Raw genomic sequence first — 19,384 nt, 5'->3', positions numbered from 1 at the left:
TTATTTTATGCTGTTGCTTTTGTTAATTCCGTATGTAATGTATTGAAAAAAGTTCAGTATCATGATGATGAATGGTAACATGGTCTTCTAGGACCATGATCGTCTTCTGAAGATTCAAGGAAGAAAATCCAGATAGTTCATTCTTTTCTTTACTAAATTATCTGCGTAATTTCCACGTTCCTCTTTATGGTTGTGTCAGTAGAAATCTAGACAGGGGATGGTATTATTGCTGACAAGCTTATAGACAATGTGAGAAAAATACTATAGATTCAGTTCTTTTTAACCAGCCACTGGTATACCTGATGCCCTGAATCTTACCTACAAAAATTTAAGTAAACTTACTCCTATCCCTCAACCAGCAGAGGACAGATGGCTGATTAGCAAGGAGACCCAACCAAAGTAACTTGCTCATACTGTCTTCTTGAAATTCTGTATTTGGGCTCATTTCTTTTGGGGAAAGATCTTATTATTATTTCTCTCCTACCAATTCATATGTATACCTGTTTTCTCAGTAACTCACCATTACTTAATCTTTACTTCCACACGAAAGTTTGGCTTGTGCATTCCCTTTAGAGAAAAGGTTTGTAAAAAAGCATTGATAATAATAATTGTCTCATCCATCCTTATTGACTATTTTTCTCTTCTCAATAAATCACTTATAATGTCTAAGATATTGGAAGACATGAGAAATAAGATCCTGTTTCCAATGTTAGGGAAATTATAATTTCACTAACATTCTAGATCTAGACAAATGTCCATGAAAGTATAACATTATCTAACATATGAACTTTCAGACATTTAGGTAAATAAAACCCCTATGTTATATGAATATAATGATTTAACCAAAGTCTGACTCAAGTACTTATAATGAACAAAAGAATATATTAAGTGAAATATATTATATTTTAAATTAAAATAAGACAGAGGAAAAAGAGGTACAAGTCACATAGTAATAGGATGTTATGTAACTTAATCAGCAGAGTTTTTTGTTTTTGTTTTTTTTAATCTAAATCATGGGTCAGCAAACTGTGGCTCATGAGCCAAATTCATTTCGCTGCCTGTTTTTGTATGGTTAGCAAGCCAAGAATAGTTGAAAAAATTAAAAGAATAATATTTTATGACACATGAAAATTATATGAAATTAAAAGTAATTTCTTATTGTTGTAGCATAAGGATACATGGGTTATTCCATGGCAGTAATAGTGGAAAATAGACAGTAGATTCACACAAATGTGCCTTTACTTACTCAGTTTGTATGCACTTGATAGATACTCTTTTGAAGTGAAATTAATGAGCAGACTGGGGTTCAAAAAGGGGGGTTTGAATAGCCAGGGGGGTTGTTTATTGCTGAAAAACAGGCAGGGATTTGAAATTATAGGAAAAAGAAAAAGCTTTATAGGGTTCAAATTATACCCTCTCATTGAAAGATCTTTAAGACAATATTTAGTTTCTAAATCTTCTTAAATAAAGAAGTTAGATCTTCTGCCATTGATCCAGGAAAGTACTTTGAGGTTAGATTATTTCCTATATTCTCCATTATTGTTCCTTGAAGCAAGTTGGGTCCCTTATTTTTACCTTGAGCTAACATGCCTGAAAACTGTATTCTAAAGGATCTGTGATGAGTCCAGTACCTCCTCCTGGTGGTGGTAAAATTCAAGCTGATTTTGTAAGGACCTCAAATTCCTATAACATGTCCCCCAGTAATGGGTATCCAGAGTTCCCCTTAGTCTGGGTTGAAGATGAAACTAAAATACTAATCCTGAAATCACAATCTCAACACCTATAAAGTTTGTTAGAGTAGTATGATTGGGAAGGAACAACACATTCAAATTGCTAAAATATCTGGGTCTGGTCTCCAATCAAATAGACTTCAGTTTGCTAAGGAAGAGCTGCCTGGGATTATGTTGGTCAGAATTCTGAAGTCCCAGTTGGACTCAGTGACAGAGTATAGTGAGTCTCCAGTCCACCGTTATGGTGGGGGAGAGTGGCAACACAGTTACCATGTTATTTGTCATCCCAATCTTCTCATTTTATTGATTTAGTTATTTTGATCAAGTGTAGAAAAAGTGGGCTAACTTACAGCATTCATTTATTCATTTCTGTGAAGAAAATAGAGCAAAGTAAAGTGATGGAGTATTTTAGGGGCAGGATCTATTCAGATAGGCTTGTCAACACATGGCAGAACAGAACTCTTCTAAGTTGAATGTGGGGCTATATTATAAAAGCTCAAAATTCTGTTAAAGGAGCTTTTCATTTTAAAAAGATAAATTTAAATTTTGGTAAAGTATAAACATTTTAGGGTGAATAGTAGCAATTAGGGCATTAAGCATTCTTCCCCCCTCACATTTCTCAAATGTCTCCTTAATCTGTCCTCTTGCTGGTGCTGAAGGAAGCTTTTTTTGTCCATGTACTCCGCTTTTCTCCTTGGCAGAGTGGCTTTTGCCAGGGGTGTTAGACTGGTGAGCTGGTCCTTCTGCACTCAGGACATTGCTGTGCTTATTCCATGACCTCACCAAAGAAAGGATGATTAACTGGGACCCTCCAAACATGCAATAATGCTCAGTCATTTTTCCAATTAATATATAATAGTATATTTGATCAAGTGACATAGAATCATTAATGATGCCTTTTTTAGAACAATATTATTATCCAAGGTTCAAAAAGTGTCATTAGAACTCTGCTCACTTTCTTTTTCTCTATCCTGCCTCTGTGTGGTGGCAAAGATGGTCCAAGTCACTTGAGGATGATATGGTTCTTAGTGCTCAATATCCCCAGTGGCCCCCCTTCTTTTGCAGAATCCATTCTCGGTCCCCATCAAAGACTCCAGCTGGCCAGCCTGGTTTATCAGCCCCTGTGATAGGGCAGACAGCCTGTCAAAAGAAGAGATGGTGGGTTCCAGAAGGAAAGGAGGACTCACACCACATTAAGGGATGAGAGGCAGGCAAAAACAACTGATTTTTTTAATTGTACTTTATTTTCTTTTGGGAAAACGCAGATTTCGTATTTTTATGAAAGCGTGCTAGAGAAGCAGAGCGAAGAAACTAGTTGGTTTAAAAGGAATGATCCTTAGAAGTAAAGTTAAGGAACATTTCAGAGCATTATCCTATCACAAAAGGAAGGCCTTTCGCTTTTCTATTTTTTATTTGTTTTCTTTTCAATAAAACTGCTTTTGATTCGGGGGGTGGGGGAGATTGAAAAGTGTTGCTAGCTTTGTTTTGCCCTGGTTGACTTGCCACTGATACTGAAACACTTCATAGGTATTTTTTCTATGTTAGAAGCTAAATAACAAAAATATGACCAATAAATCTTAAGAATGACTATATTTAAAGTTTATGGCTATTTTTAATGGTAGTGAAAGATGATAACATTACGAATGAAATTTCCTAGCAGCTGAACAACTAGAGTACAAGTTGTGGATTGTATCCACTATTCTTACAACTTTATTGCACTTATAAATTTAACAGATCCAAACCTATATGTCTCAGTTATAATTCCAAGAGGAAGCAGATATTAAAAATGTTCTTATTCAGTTCTTCAGCCCTTTTCTGATTATTATAGACAAGGAAGTGTTGACCTTCTTATCTTACTCTCTCATTTTTACTGACCTAAAATTATGATGAACTCTCCAAGTATAATTTCTTCTCTTGGCACATTGTAGTCTGTTCATTAACAAAAAGATGCAATGTGTTTAAGAGAAAAAATAGTATACTGTCAGAAGAACTGTCTTTAAGTTTTGGGAAATGCTTTTACTACATAGTAAAACAAGTGGGAAGATTATAATCAAAGCATTTCCATCTTACTTGTAAATAATTACTGCAGTTCTTACACGGATGCCACATTAGAAGACTTGGGAAAATTTACTGGATTCCATTCTAATGCAATTAGAGCTAATTTTGTTCTTTAAATGAATAAAAGGTCAGCTAGTAAATCTAGCTTATCTTGAGTCCAGACTTCAATAAATTGTTTTATTTAATTTATTGTAAAAGATCTTATCCTTAATGGGTCTAGGTCTTATTAGTTCACTTAGGTTTTAAAATATTTATGACCACCTTTTTAGATATGATTTGAATGATAGTTGGAAAGTTTCTCTCTGCAGTGTTATCAAGGCCCAAGATCACTAATTGAGTGAATATAGGAAGGTACTTAAGATTTGTTATCTAGAAAAGCTAACCCTGAACTTCCAGAATTTAAATATTCTTTAACCTGTGATAGGCAGAGATAATTTAACTATATCATGGTAACCTTTTGGATATTTTCTGACTAGAATTTTCCCTAAAGATCAAACTACTCACACTTCTAGTGTTTAAAAAGAATAAGTACCTACTGGAAACACTTAGGCACTCTTATTATTACTGACAACCACATGGAAATTTTAAATTATTTGCCTTTTATTATTTCCTATCATTTTATGGGGCTACAGTAATATTAAAATACATAAACACTTTGAAGGCATAGTGTAATGTTTTTTCTCTGTTCCCACTCTTGCCTTTGTAGCTTATAAAAATGGATATTCTTATCACTGCAGGACTTAAGTGATTTAGAGTATTGCAGCTTTAAAAAATGTGGTTGCCAAAGGTTCAGCACATGGGTTGAAGCATATGTCACCATGAGCTACTATCTAGGCGTGTGACCCCTGTCTGTTTGGATTTACTCTTTGGAGTTCCAAACTGTATCTGTCCTCATAGCTTGTCCTCCAGGCTCCAAGAAGAAGCACAGTGTTCCTCCTTATTTTCAGGATCAGATCCCCCTCTTACGCCTTCCTTCATCCTCACCTTTACCACAACTCCTTCCCCCCTCCCTGTCCATGAAAAGAAGATTATATAACTTCTCGTTCTGACATCTCAAAACTTATTGTTCATATGTACTTACAGTTGTTACTCTTTTTTTTTTTAATTTAATAAATCTTTATTGTTCAGATTATTACAATTGTTCCTCTTTTTTCCCCCATAGCTCCCCTCTACCCGGTTCCCACCCCACCCTCTGCCCTTACCCTCCCCCCCACTATCCTCATCCATAGGTGTACGATTTTTGTCCAGTCTCTTCCCGCACCCCTCACACTCCTTTCCCCCGAGAATTGTCAGCCCACTTCCTTTCTATGCCCCTGATTCTGTTATATTCACCAGTTTATTCTGTTCATTAGATTTTTTTATTCACTTGATTTTTAGATTCACTTGTTGATAGATATGTATTTGTTGTTCATAATTTTTATCTTTACCTTTTTCTTCTTCTTCCTCTTCTTAAAGAATACCTTTCAGCATTTCATATAATACTGGTTTGGTGGTGATGAACTCCTTTAGCTTTCTCTTATCTGTGAAGCTCTTTATCTGTCCTTCAATTCTGCATGATAGCTTTGCTGGGTAGAGTAATCTTGGTTGTAGGTTCTTGCTTTTCATCACTTTGAAAATTTCTTGCCACTCCCTTCTGGCCTGCATAGTTTCTGTTGAGAAATCAGCTGACAGTCGTATGGGTGCTCCCCTGTAGGTAACTATTTTTCTCTTGCTGCTTTTAATATTCTCTCTTTGTCTTTTGCTCTTGGCATTTTAATTATGATGTGTCTTGGTGTGGTCCTCTTTGGATTCCTTTTGTTTGGGGTTCTGTGTGCTTCCTGGACTTGTAAGTCTATTTCTTTCACCAGGTGGAGTAAGTTTTCGGTCATTATTTCTTCCAATAGGTTTTCAGTATCTTGCTCTCTCTCTTCTTCTGGCACCCCCATAATTCTGATGTTGGTACGCTTGAAGTTGTCCCAGAGGCTCCTTACACTATCTTCATAGTTTTGGATTCTTTTTGCTTTTCCGGTTGAGTGTTTTTTGCTTCTTTGTATTTCAAATCTTTGACTTGATTCTTGCAATCCTCTAGTCTGTTGTTAGATCTCTATATAATATTTTTTATTTCAGTCAGTGTATGCTTAATTTCTAGTTGGTCCTTTTTCATATCCTCGAGGGTCTCGTTAAATTTATTGGCCTTTTCTAGAAAATTCTTGAAAAACCTTATAACCGTGGTTTTGAACTCTATATCCAGTCGTTTGCTTTCCTCCATTTCTTTCATTTGTGATCTGTTTCTTTGTCACCGCATTTTCGCTGTGAGGATCAGCTGTGTCTACGCTGGGAGAAGTTCAGTGCTGGAGACAACCTTATAGGATTAGACTTGCAAAATTGCAAAAGCCTCTGTGCTCAGCTTCGATGGGGTGGAGTCTCAGGTTGGAGCAGACAGTCTTGGCTTCCCGTCAGCCTTGCCCTTGCACGCGCTCGCGCCTCTAGACCTCTACCTTCCCTGGCTCCTGAGTCTCTGCCCCAGAGTCCAGATTCCCCCCGCAAGAGCGTGGGTCCCCAGGGGCTCGCCTGGAACTGGGGTTCAGTACAGTCAGAAATGGGGTTCAGTGCAGTCAGGAGCTTCCGACTCCCTTCTGCTAGGGAAAGCCTGTGACAACCTCCGCCGTCTTTGTGCACACTGGCGCGCGCGCCCCCAGACCTCTGCCCACTGGGGGTCCCCCAGGTCTCCCCTGGGTCTCCAAGTCCCCGGGTGCCTTTCTCTCTACCTGACAGTCCAGACTCCCCCTGTATGAGCCTGGGTCCACGGGGTTTCACCCGGAACTGGGGTTCAGTACAGTCGGAACTGGGGTTCAGTGCAGTCAGAACTGGGGTTCAGTGCAGTCGGGGGCTTCCTTCCCCCTCCCGCCAGAGAAAGTCAGCCAGGCTCTCAGCTGCCCTTTCTCTCTGTGCACACAAAGACCCTTTGCCATACCTCCAATTCTCTGTGAGCTTTTCTCTTTCCTTCTAGTTGTAGAATTTCCACTCAGCCAGCTTTCCTGTGGTTCTGGATGGTGTCCGTTCTGTCTTTTAGTTGTAGTTTTGAAATTGTGCGAGGCAGCAGTTTAGGTGTTTACCTATGCCACCATCTTCTCCCATTCATCTTTGATAGCTTTCTTACTTTCTGGTATAAATATTCCCAGTTTATCTTATTTATTCTCTGCCACAGACCTGGAATTAGTCATTCCTTCTAGGAAACTTGGTTTCTTTTTGTAAAGAAGGGTTTTTAGGAATCACAATCTGGTTCTGGAGGTTCCCATTGCTACTGGGAAGTCATTGCTAGGCCTTTACAATGGCCAGAACTAGGAAATAGTTATTTTTGTGAAGAAACAAATTATGAGTTTATACTCATATTTCCAATTGATAAAACTATTGAACGAAGTTAAAGATTAGATTTTTCTCAATCTGTTTATTCATCAAATAAACCCACTGTGCATATCTGACTAAAATGCTGTCCTCCTAATATCACCTGAAATGACTTTTTTTTTTCAGTGTAGTTGTGTCACTAGCATGATATACTTTGAGTTTCATTCATTTCCATTTATTTTCAACTTGCAGTTAATTTTAGAAATTTAATTTTCTGAATATGTAAAACTTGACTCCAAAGTTGAAAGAGTATAGTATAAGTCTTGCCTCCATCCCTGTCCTCTATCTTTACACTTCTTTCACTGTAGGTTACCATTTTTGTTTCTTTTTTAATTCTAGTATATCTTCTTGTAAATATAAATAAATATGCATTATTTATTATTTACCTGAGTATTAATGCTCTTTTAGAATATTGTACAAATTTTGAACATTAGACAATAGAAGTATAGTCATTTGGGTTGTAGTCCTTTGGAAATGAAGATTCTACAAAGGCTGTATTTTCCTGTACTTCATGCAATTTGTTCTGTTTTTTAAATAGCTCCTCCTGAATTAAAAGATAAAATGTTTTTACTTGATATGTACTTGACTATGTGACAAGATAAAATATTTTGTGAGATGATGTAAATATTCAAGAGGCAAGCCATGTTAGCTTGAGTAATTAAATCCATTTACTGGTACAGCTGTATTGTAATGAATGCCAAAAGTTGAGCTATAAGGATCAAGAATGAGAAGTACTTACTGATTTGAAGAATCAATATACAACTGATTCCCATAATTGTCTTTGGATATTGTTCCTTTTAATCAAATGTGAAATATGGGAATGACTGTTACAATTTGGTATTTTAAGTACTGATAACTGTAAAATATGATTTCTTCTAAATTCTGAATATTTATTTTTATACCTGAGATAAATACTTGGTATATCTTCTGTTTCGACATAACAAATAACCCTTAACTTCTTAAAGCAATAAACTTTTATTACTTCTTGCTTCCTGTGGTTTAGAAATTTGGTTGACTAGTCAAGCTGCTGCCCAGGGTTAGTTTTTCAAAGTTCAGGGCTGAAGAATGTGCTGTGAGCTCACACACATGGCTGTTGGCAGGAGGCCTCAGTTCCTCACTGGCTGTTGACAGGAGGCCCCAATTGCTGGTCATATGGGTCTCTTCCTAAGGCAGCTTTGATGTCCTCATGATGTAGCAGCTGGCTTCCCCCAAAGCCAGTGACCTTAACGACAACACTGCCTCTTATGACCTCACTTGGATGTCCAAACTCCTGTTTTCATGGTATCCTGTTAGTCATAGAAGTCAGCCTACCCATTCTGTGAGCGGACTACACCAGTGTGGGAAGACTGGAAGGCGGGACCACCAGAAGCTAACTACTACATTTGGGCTTAATATTTCTGAGACTTTTAAAGTGAAAGTAAGAAAGCTGGCCCAACTATGCGATTTTGGGGTAATATTATATAGTGAAATCTTAGAGATCTTGTTTTGTTTGTGGTAAGAAGGAGTTAGTTTAAAATACATCATGGGACTCTGTTTTATATGGTATTTCATTTTGTTTTGTTTTTGTATTTTTTTGTTTTTAATCCTTATCCGAGGATATTTTTCCATTGATTTTTAGAGATAGTGGAAGGGAGGGGGAGAGACAGAGACGGAGAGAGAAGCATTGATGCATGAGAGACACATCAATTGGTTGCCTCCTGCACTCACCCTGACTTGGGCTGGGGATCAAGCCTGCAACTGAGGTACATGCCCTTGACTGGAATCGATCTGGGACCCTTCAGTCCACAGGCTAACGCGCTATCCACTGAGCCAAACCCGCTAGGGCTTTATGATATTTCAAAGGTGCAAGCTATTTCTGAAGTTGATTAAAATTTTAATTCAGAAGAAGAAAAGTGAGTTGTGGATTAAGGTACATATTTTTTTATCAGTGTTGTTTGTTTGTTTTTTCTCCCAAACACTGAAGAACTTCCCCCATCAGAAGTTTATTAAAATTCATGGAGGTGATTACAGGTTTTTAGCTATGGCATTATTTGTTGCCATTGAAAAATAGCTGTTCACCTTTAAGGGTAAATAAGTAAGCCATTGTGAGGGAACTTTTGAACTTTGTGTGCAGTTTAGTAGCCAGTTATTAGACTCTGATGATTTAGATTACTGGCTTCATAGTGTTTGCACACAATAGCTGGATAATGAGGAGCATTAAACTCCCTGTGCAGACATATCCACATTGTGTTTGCCTTTAACCTCGGAGGCTCTGTGTGGCTAGAGAGGTGAAGATTGGCTCTTTATTGACTTGTCACTCTGTGAGTTTGCATTACAGGCCAAGCAGCTCATGACCCATTCTGTTTATTTCACTGTTTTGTGGTGGGGAAACAGGTAAAGAAATCCTGCTGAAAATCCTTCCTTCTGAATGTTTTATGAATAACACCAGTGTTTATAGCAGTTGGGGAACTCTGATCAAATCCTCCAAAAGATGTAATGTTAGCAGCATAGAGCCATTGTGGAACACAGCTGTGGGCGGTGTTGGTTACTCTGTGGGACTTTCCTTCTTCAACAGAAAGTGCTGGAGGAGAACTTACTATGCAGTTAAATAGGAGGGAAAAATTGATACTTCGGGTTGGAAAATATGGACAAGCAAAACACTGTTTAGAAGAATGCAACAATAAAACTTGGCAAGAAAAGCCAATAAGGAATCCAAAATTACTTTTAGTTTATCTCATAAGTGATGAGAATTATATCATCTTATACTGTTTATATATTTTTGTGTAATATTCAAAATTGAGGGGATAAAAGAATTATTCATAAAACTGTGCATCTACTTACCACAGAAGTAACTTAGCAGCTAAAATAAAAAACTTTTAAACTCTAGTAAATTTTCTCATGAAATTCAAGAGTTGGGTACTTTAGTGCCTACATGATACCAGTCTAATAATCTCTGGGAAACAGAAAATTAGGACATGTTTTGTCTCATCAACACTGAGTACCCACTTTAATGTTTGGCCTTTTGCTGTTCAGAAAATTTGAATGACAAATCTACACTTTTAATGAGTAATTTAATGGAATTGGAGAATATTTGGCATTTTGGAAGAATTATTTTTATAAGTTATTTTCATACAAATGTCATTTCTCTAAATTGTAAAATAAGATATATACAAGTAGATATGTCTTGGATTTCAGATTCTGCCCATAAAATGAGTCAACAGTCTGTTTATATCCATTGGCTATTGCTAATGCTAAGCCATTCTCAAAGGTACCATTCCCAGGCTTTATAAATGAGGGAGAAATCCACGAAAAATAGAAAGAAAATGAAAGGGGATTGGAAAAGAGTCAGGTAAGGCAAATAATATTCATTATGTGTCCAGTATAGCTTAAAACAATTTAAAAGCATTTCCAGACAACAATTAGGATGAAATCTTCATGATGTGCTTATACCTTGCATTGGTGTGGTAATTATTCTTGCTCTGGGAATCAATAGATGGATGAGGAATTAGAATCCATGCTAGTAAACAGAAAGCTCAGTGGTCTTGGAACCCATTAAGTAAGTAGTGTGGGAGGAAAGTAGGCAGGAAGGAAAGAATAGCCCATTTTGAAACATTTTAAAATAGACAAAAATACTTAAAAGTCAAATATTTTTATACTAGTATAAGCATTCTCTGCAATATTAGACATTAAGCTTACTAAAGTTGATGAATATGTGATCAGACACTGTGTTTAATACTGCAAATAAGCCCTAACTGGTTTGGCTCAGTGGATAGAGTGTCAGCCTGTGGACTGAAGGGTCCCAGGTTTGATTCCAGTCAAGGACATGTACCTTGGTTGCAGGCACATCCCCAGTAGGGGGTGTGCAGGAGGCAACTGATTGATGTTTCTCAACAATGTTTCTAACTCTCTATCCCTCTCCCTTCCTCTCTGTAAAAAATCAATAAAATATATTTTTTAAAAAATACTGCGAATAATTCAAAGACCAATAAGATACATACCGTACTTCTAAGAAATGTACTACCTAATGTGGATGATAGTGACAGATATGCACATAATTAGGGTACAGTGTAACCATGGATGTTGTATTTTTTTGAAAAGACCCAAGACTCTGAACCAACCTTAATATCTAAAGACTGTTCAAATTATCATTTCAATTATGTACAAAACTAGCATAGTTTTATTTGGTTCTCCTCACTTGACCCTTTTCTTATTGATCTCTGCTAGTGATGATACACTCAGTTTAGATATACTAATTGAGCAGGTTTTTTATTTAGCTTGGAACTTCTATTCCACAAGTTTACAGCTAGGCTATGATCAACATTTGTCTGGAAGGCTTTAGCCAAGTCATCATATTTTCCCAGTAATTTATTAAATTATAACATATGTACATACAGAAAAGTGAACAAATTATAAATGTACAACTCAACCCATTGTTTGAAAATTCCCAACAACATGTAAGATGTGTGACACTTGTGACAAGTGTTTTTAATTTATTCTTTGGTTGTTGTGGTTAATTATAAATAAACCAAAAGGGAAAAAACACATATAGAGCCAATTTCTGGGCATTTTTGGTGTATTTTTTTAACTTTTCTAAGTACATATTCACACATTCTTGTTTGCTTTTTCTTTTTCCTTACAAAATTGGATCCCATTATATATACTATCCATAACCATTTTGGGGCATATATATGTGTATATATTTGGTGTGTGTGTGTCTGTGTGTGTGTGTGTGTGTGTGTATTTCTTCAAATGACAACATAGTATTTTCTTAATTCTACTATTTTGGGATATTTTAAATAATTATAGTCATTCTAATTTTGGGGGTTTTTGCAATTGTAAACAATACTACAAATAATGTTCTTTAGCCCTGGCCAGTATATCTCTGCTGATTGGAGTGTCTTCCCTTCCATCAAAAGTTCAATTTCCAGTCAGAGCATATACCTAGGTTGTGAGTTTGATCAGAGAGTGTACAGGAGGCAATCGATCAGTGTTTCTTCTCACATCAACGTTTCTTCTCTCTCTTTCCCTCTCCCTTCCTCTCTCTAAAAAATCAATTTGAAAAAATCCTCTAGATTAATAAAGTTTTTTACCCTATATCTTTGCATAGCTATCTATTTTCTCAGAATAGATTTTTAGATGGGAAATTGCTAGTTAAAACTTGGACATTTTAAAAAATATATATTTTATTGATTTTTTACAGAGAGGAAGGGAGAGGGATAGTTAGAAACATCAATGAGAGAGAAACATCGATCAGCTGCCTCCTGCACACTCCCTATACTGGGTATGTGCCCACAACCAAGGTACATGCCCTTGACTGGAATCAAACCTGGGACCCTTAAATCCACAGGCTGATGCTCTATCCACTGAGCTAAACCAGTTAGGGCAAAACTGGATATTTTAAAGGTCTTGGTAATCATTCAGAAATACTGTGCCAACCACTCCTCCCATAACCCCATCTTGACATGCACTAGGTGTTGTCATTCTTTTTAATCTTTACCAAAAAAAAGGTATTTTCTTGTTGTCTTCATGTTCATGTCTTTGATTACCATGAACATTGAACTATTTTTTTTATCTATTGTATGTTTGTGGGGGTTTTTTATTCTGTATCACCTGTTTGTGTCCTTTACTCATATTTTAATAAGAATTAAAGTTATTAGTCTTTTTGTTTTTGATTTGAAAAGAAATCCTATATAATAAAACCCTAATATGCAAATTGACCAGTGGAACAACTGGTCGCTATGATGCGCACTGACCACCAGGGGGCAGACGCTCAATGCAGGAGCTGCCCCCCAGAGAGGGAGGTGACCTGTGGCGGCGATTGGGGGTGGGGACCAGCGGTGGTGATCGGGGGGCGGGGCCAGCCAGCGGGTGGTGCCAGGCTGCCAGCCAAGGCGGGTGCCAGCAGGGGCCTCCTGATCACCCCACCCGCCTGTCACCCTGCTGAGGGAGGCAACCGGTGGGGGGGCGGGGCCGGCCAGTGGGTGGCCCCAGGCCACCAGCCATGGCTCTGATCGCCAGCCAGGCCTGGGGCCCCTACCCTATATATTAGGAACAGTCTCTTAGATTTAAAAATTAAAACCTGGCAAGGCTACGCTAACGCTGAAAAAACAGGATGATGCAGTGATGACTTGCATGGACTCTGGCTTGCACATTTTATGGTCAGCCCTGATTCTGACACATAACTGTGTGACAAAGCCAATTATTTAACTTCTCTCTGCTTCAATTTTTCACCCATAAGATGGGGAAAATGGTACTACTGCCTCAGAAGGATCATGTTATGTACTACTTTTCATAATCAGGACAAAAAATGTAGCTGCCCATACAACAGCAAGATGCCTTTCACCTGTATAAATGTATGTTCATTGGTGCATGCAATATCCCGGATTACCAGAGGGAAGTCCGACTGCCAGTTTAGGCCCAACATCCCCCGAGGGGTCCCAGATTGTGAGAGGACACAGGCTGGGCTGAGGAACTCCCCACCCACCCCCCGTGCACAAATTTCATGCACCGGGCTTCTAGTCGTTATATAACAAGGACTGAACTCATTATCGTGTGTTTTGCATAATTTTCTTCATTTTGCCTTTTCCCTTTTAACTTTGCTTATGATATTTTAAACATTTTGCACAATCAAATCAGTGTTTCCCTTTATGGTTTCTACTTTTGGTGAGAAGCTTAGTATGTTTACTTACTTTTTGGGATATTCTTATGGTTTTGTTTTCTTTTACCAAATCTTTAATCACTCTAGAATTTATGGTTTGTGATATATCTATAATTTGAGTTTTCATTTTCTCCAATTAAGGACGTTATCACTAAGAGCTAATTCTATCATCATATATTAGAGCACATGAATATCTAAAAATCATTTTAGATAGTAGGTTCAGCTATTACTTCCAACATTTTCCACTAGAATACTAACAAGTAGTGAAGTTGAAATAAAGTGATAAAAAGAACAAAATTTTTGCAAGTAGTTGTGGAAGTTCTGTCCATCAATTTGGTGAGTAGGTATAAGACAGAAAATTTTGTTTTTCTTTAGTAATGTCTTCTTGTTTATATATTAGATATTCAGGCTTACTTCTGCCTTTAGTCAGAGTAGATCACAAACCTGTTTCCTGCTTCCTGACCTCCTTTTGTTCTTTACCCTTTCTTTCCTCCTCTGCAATCTGTGAGCTCAGAGCCGAAAATGCCTGGGTTTCCCTGGGCTTCTGACCTAAATCTGGAATTCCTTCATTTTCTCTTGTTCTTCCCTCTCCTATTCTTTTTTCCCTGATATCCCCTCATATTTCCCACTGATATTTCCCTCATCTGTCCTTTATCCCATCTTTGTTTCCATGTCATAGTGCATATTACTATGTAATTTGTTCCTGTGGTTTTTATTGGCTAGATAAATGAAGGAAATTACTAAATCATTAAATAGTTAACCTAGGAAACCACTACTTTCAGACAAGCTTTGTTTGTTTGATTAGTAAAATTAAATATGTTCAGATTCATGAGGTTCTTACTAAATGCCAGTTACCATGTTAAATGCGGAAGATACAGAAGTAAAAAGACTTCATTCCTTTGAGGAACTACCAGTATAGCTAGGATAACAAATATGTATACAGACTATTCAGTTATTCTTCAGCCTTTTGAAATTTGTTTGGTCAATTTTTTTCAATGTATTCTTGGAAAGTAAGTAAGTATTCTGTATTTGTTGAATAGTTTTAAAATGTCCATTGGAAACACTTGGAGGCTGAATAGCACACTATTAAACAATGAGTGGGTTACCAAAGAGATCAAAGAAGAAATAAAACATCCTGGAAACAAACGACAATGTAAACACAACAATCCAAAATCTTTGGGACACAGTGAAAGCAGTCCTGAGAGGGAAGTTCATAGCATTACAGGCCTACCTCAAAAAAAAAAAAAAAAACAAGAAAAACTGGTAATAAACCATCTAACTCTGCAACTTGAAGAATTAGAGAGCAACAAGAAAAGCCCAGTGTGATCAGAAGGAAGGAAATAATAAAGATAAGAGCGGAAATAAATGACATAGAGAACAAAAAAACAATACAAAACATCAATGAAACCAAGAGCTGGTTCTTTGAAAGGATAAACAAGATTGATGAACTTCTAGCCAGGCTCACCAAGAAGCAAAGAGAGAGGACCCAAATAAACAAAATCAGAAACAAAAGAGGTGAAATAACAACAGACCCCACAGAAATACGAAGAATCATAAAAAAAATACTATGAGCAACTCTACTCCCAACAAACTGGTCAACCTAGAAGAAATGGACATATTCCTTAAAAAATACGACCTTCCAAAACTCAACCAACAGGAATAAAAAAATCTGAATAGGCCTATAACTATGGAGGAAATTGAAGCAGTAATAAAACACTTCCAACAAACAAAAGCTCTGGACCAGATAGCTTCACAGGGGAGTTTTATCAAACATTCAAAGAAGAAATAAAACCTGTCTTCCTCAGACTATTCCAAAAAATTCAAGAGGAAGGAGCACTTCCAAGCTCTTTCTACAAAGCCAGCATCACCCTAATACCAAAACCAGATAAAGACAACACAATGAAGGAGAATTATAGGCCAATATCCCTCATGAACATAGTCGCCAAAATCCTCAACAAAATTCTAGCAAATTGAATCCAGCAATACATTAGAAAGATCATACACCATGATCAAGTGGGATTTATCCCAGGGACGCAAGGATGGTACAACATCTGCAAATCAATAAATGTGATACACCACATAAACAAACTGAGAGATAAAAACCATATAATCATATCCATTGATGCAGAAAAAGCATTTGACAAAATCCAAAATCCTTTCTTGATAAAAACTCTCAGCAAGGTGGGAATAGAAGGATCATTTCTCAAAATAATAATAGCCATATATGACAAACCCACAGCCAACATCATATTCAGTGGGCAAAAACTAAAACCATTTCCCCTAAGAACAGGAACAAGACAGGGATGCCCACTCTCCCCACTCCTCTTCGACATAGTCCTGGAAGTACTAGCCATTGTGATCAGACAAGAAAAAGAAATAAAAGGCATCCAAATTGGAAAAGAAGAAATAAAACTGTCCTTATTTGCAGATGACATGATATTGTACATAGAAAACCCCAAAGACTCCATCAAAAAACTACTAGACTTAATAAATGAATTTGGCAATGTAGCAGAATACAAAATTAAAACCCAGAAGTCTATGGCTTTTCTATACACCAATAATGAACTCACAGAAAGAGAAATTAAAAAAGCAATCCCATTTACCATTGCAACAAAAAAATTAAGATACCTAACAATAAACTTAACCAAGGGGACAAAGGACCTGTACTCAGAAAATTTCAGGACGCTAAAAAAAGAGATAGAGGAAGACATGAACAAATGGAAGAATATACCATGTTCATGGATTGGTAGAATCAACATCATTAAAATGTCCATACTACCCAAACCAATCTATAAATTCGATGCAATCCCCATTAAAATACCAACGGCATACTTCAAAGACCTATTACAAATTCTCCAAAAATTCATCTGGAATAAAGAAAGACCCCGAATAGCTGCAGCAATCTTGAGAAAAAAGAACAATGTTGGAGGGATCACAATACCAGATATCAAGCTATACTACAAAGCCACTGTTCTCAAAACTGCCTGGTACTGGCATAAGAACAGACATATAGACCAGTGGAACAGAACAGAGAACCCAGAGATCGACACAAGCCAGTATGCTCAATTAATATTTGACAAAGGAGGCAAGAGTGTGCAATGGAGACAAAACAGTCTCTTCAATAAATGGTGGTGTGAAAACTGGACAGATACTTGCAAAAAAATGAAACTAGACCGCCAATTTACACCATACACAAAAATAAACTCAAAATGGATAAAGGACTTAAATGTAAGAGGGGAAACCATAAAAATCTTAGAAGAAGTCATAGGCAACAAAATAGCAGACATTTGTCGTAGCAATATCTTTACCGATACAGTTCCTAGCGCAATGGAAACTAAAGAGAAAATAAACAAATGGGACTACATCAAAATAAAAAGCTTCTGCACAGCAAAAGAAACCATCAACAAAACAACAAGAAAGCCCACTGCATGGGAGAACATATTTTCCAATGTTATCTCCAATAAGAGTTTAATCTCCAACATTTACAAGGAACTCATACAACTTAACAAAAGGAAGACAATCCAATCAAAAAATGGGCAAAGGACCTAAATAGACACTTTTTGAAAGAGGACATTCAGAAAGCCAAGAGACATATGAAAACATGCTCCAAGTCACTAATCATCTGAGAGCTGCAAATCAAAACAACAATGAGGTACAATCTCACACCTGTCAGAATGGCTATCATCAAGAAATCAACAAATGACAAGTGCTGGCGAGGATGCGGAGAAAAAGGAAACCTCGTGCACTGCTGATGGGAATGCAGACTGGTGCAGCCACTGTGGAAAACAGTATGGCATTTCCTCAAAAATTAAAAATGGAACTGCCATTTGACCCAGTAATACCACTTCTAGGAATATATCCCAAGAAAACAAAAACACCTATCAGAAATGAAATATGTACCCCTATGTTCATAGCACAATTTGCAATAGCTAAGATTTGGAAACAGCCTAAATGCCCATCAGCAGATGAATGGATTAGAAAATAGTGGTACATCTACAAAATGAAATACTAATCTGCTATAAAAAAAGAAGGAATTCTTACCATTTGCAACAGCATGGATGGATATGGAGAGCATTATGCTAAGTAAAATAAGCCAGTCAGTAAAAGATAAATACCACATGATCTCACTCATTTATGGATAATAAAGAACATTACAAACTGTTGAACAAAAATAGAGGCAAAGAAGCATCGAACAGACTGTCAAACTACAGCAGGAAAGTAGGGGAGGTTTGAGGGGGTAAGAGATCAACCGAAGGACTTGTATGCATGCATATAAGCACAACCAACAGAAGCAAGACACTGGGGGCGGGGAGATGAGGGCAAGTACCGGGGGGTAGGGGAGGCTTGGGGGTGGTCAGTGAGGGGGGAAAAAAGAGACATATGTACTACTATTTGTAATACCTTAAACAAGAAAATAAAATTAAAATTAAAAAAAAAGAAGTAGAAATTGGTAGCTACAAAATTGTCACAGGGTTGTAAAGTACAGCATAAAGTATATAGCTGATAATATTGTAATAAATATTATTCAATATGTGTGGTGCCAGGTGGGTACTTGAAATATCGGGAGCATTTTGTAAAGTGTATGATTGTCTAACTACTATGCTGTACACCTGAAATTAATACAAAATAATATTGAATGTAAACTGTAATTGAAACATAAAATTAAAAAAATCAAAATTAAATAAAATGTACATAAAAGTTACTTAGATTTCTCAAATTTTAAGAATGTAAAAATGTAAAAGAAATATTGAGATTGCTACTTTAGAAATTTTTTTAATAAGACTCCACTGGTGTCAAATCCTTGGGTTTTGCTTGCCTGAAATGTCTTTATTTTATCCTTATTCTTGAAAGATGTTTCCAAAGACAAAATTTATTTTTCTTCAGCACATTGAAGATATATTCCACTGTTTTCTAAATTCATCATTGCTGTTGAGAAGTCAGCTGTAATATGTTTCTTCTTTGAAAGTACTTGATCTTAGAGTGTAAGCCCATAGACTGAAGGGTCCTGGATTCAATTCCTGTCAAGGGCATTTACCTCAGTTGCAGGCTCAATACCCGGTCCTGGTTGAGGTACATGCAGGAGGCAACCAATAGAAGTGTTTCTCTCACATCTGTTTCTCTCTCCATCTCTCTCCTTCCCTTCCACTCTCTCTAAAACTCAATGGAAAAAATATCCTGGGGTGAAGATTAACAAAAAGAAAAAAGAAAGAAATTGTTCTTTTTTCCCCTCTGGCTGCTTTTCAGACTTTTCTTTTTGTGATGTTTTATAGTTTCACTCTGATATGTCTACAATAGGTCCTTGGGTTACGTCAGAGATCCGTTCCTACGGCGCAACTTAACACGATTTTCGCCATAAGTCAGAACCCACCTACATGAGCACCTACGTCACTCACATGGAGCACATACACTACAGTAATGAAATGAAACAGTAAAAAAAAATTTAAAGAAAGTTAACAATTCCTGACCTTTACTGTGGTAAATAAATAATAAAAAACATAAAGCACATATGTACATATGTCGAAATGACGGAACTTTTTTTTTTTTATAAATAAATGGGAGATGGTGATGTAACCAC

General features: G+C 36.9%; 1 protein-coding gene across 1 annotated transcript in view; it reads left to right on the top strand.

Annotated features, from left to right (window-relative positions):
* Positions 1-19,384, top strand: part of TAF3 (TATA-box binding protein associated factor 3) — a 208,305-nt gene that overhangs the window by 177,066 nt on the left and 11,855 nt on the right. The gene's annotated exons all lie outside the window — the stretch shown is intronic.

The sequence above is a fragment of the Plecotus auritus genome (genome assembly GCF_963455305.1).
Source record: "Plecotus auritus genome assembly, chromosome: 1".
Taxonomy (NCBI): domain Eukaryota; kingdom Metazoa; phylum Chordata; class Mammalia; order Chiroptera; family Vespertilionidae; genus Plecotus; species Plecotus auritus.
Note: the sequence above shows the minus strand (reverse complement) of the source record. Positions and strands in the feature narration are given on the sequence as shown.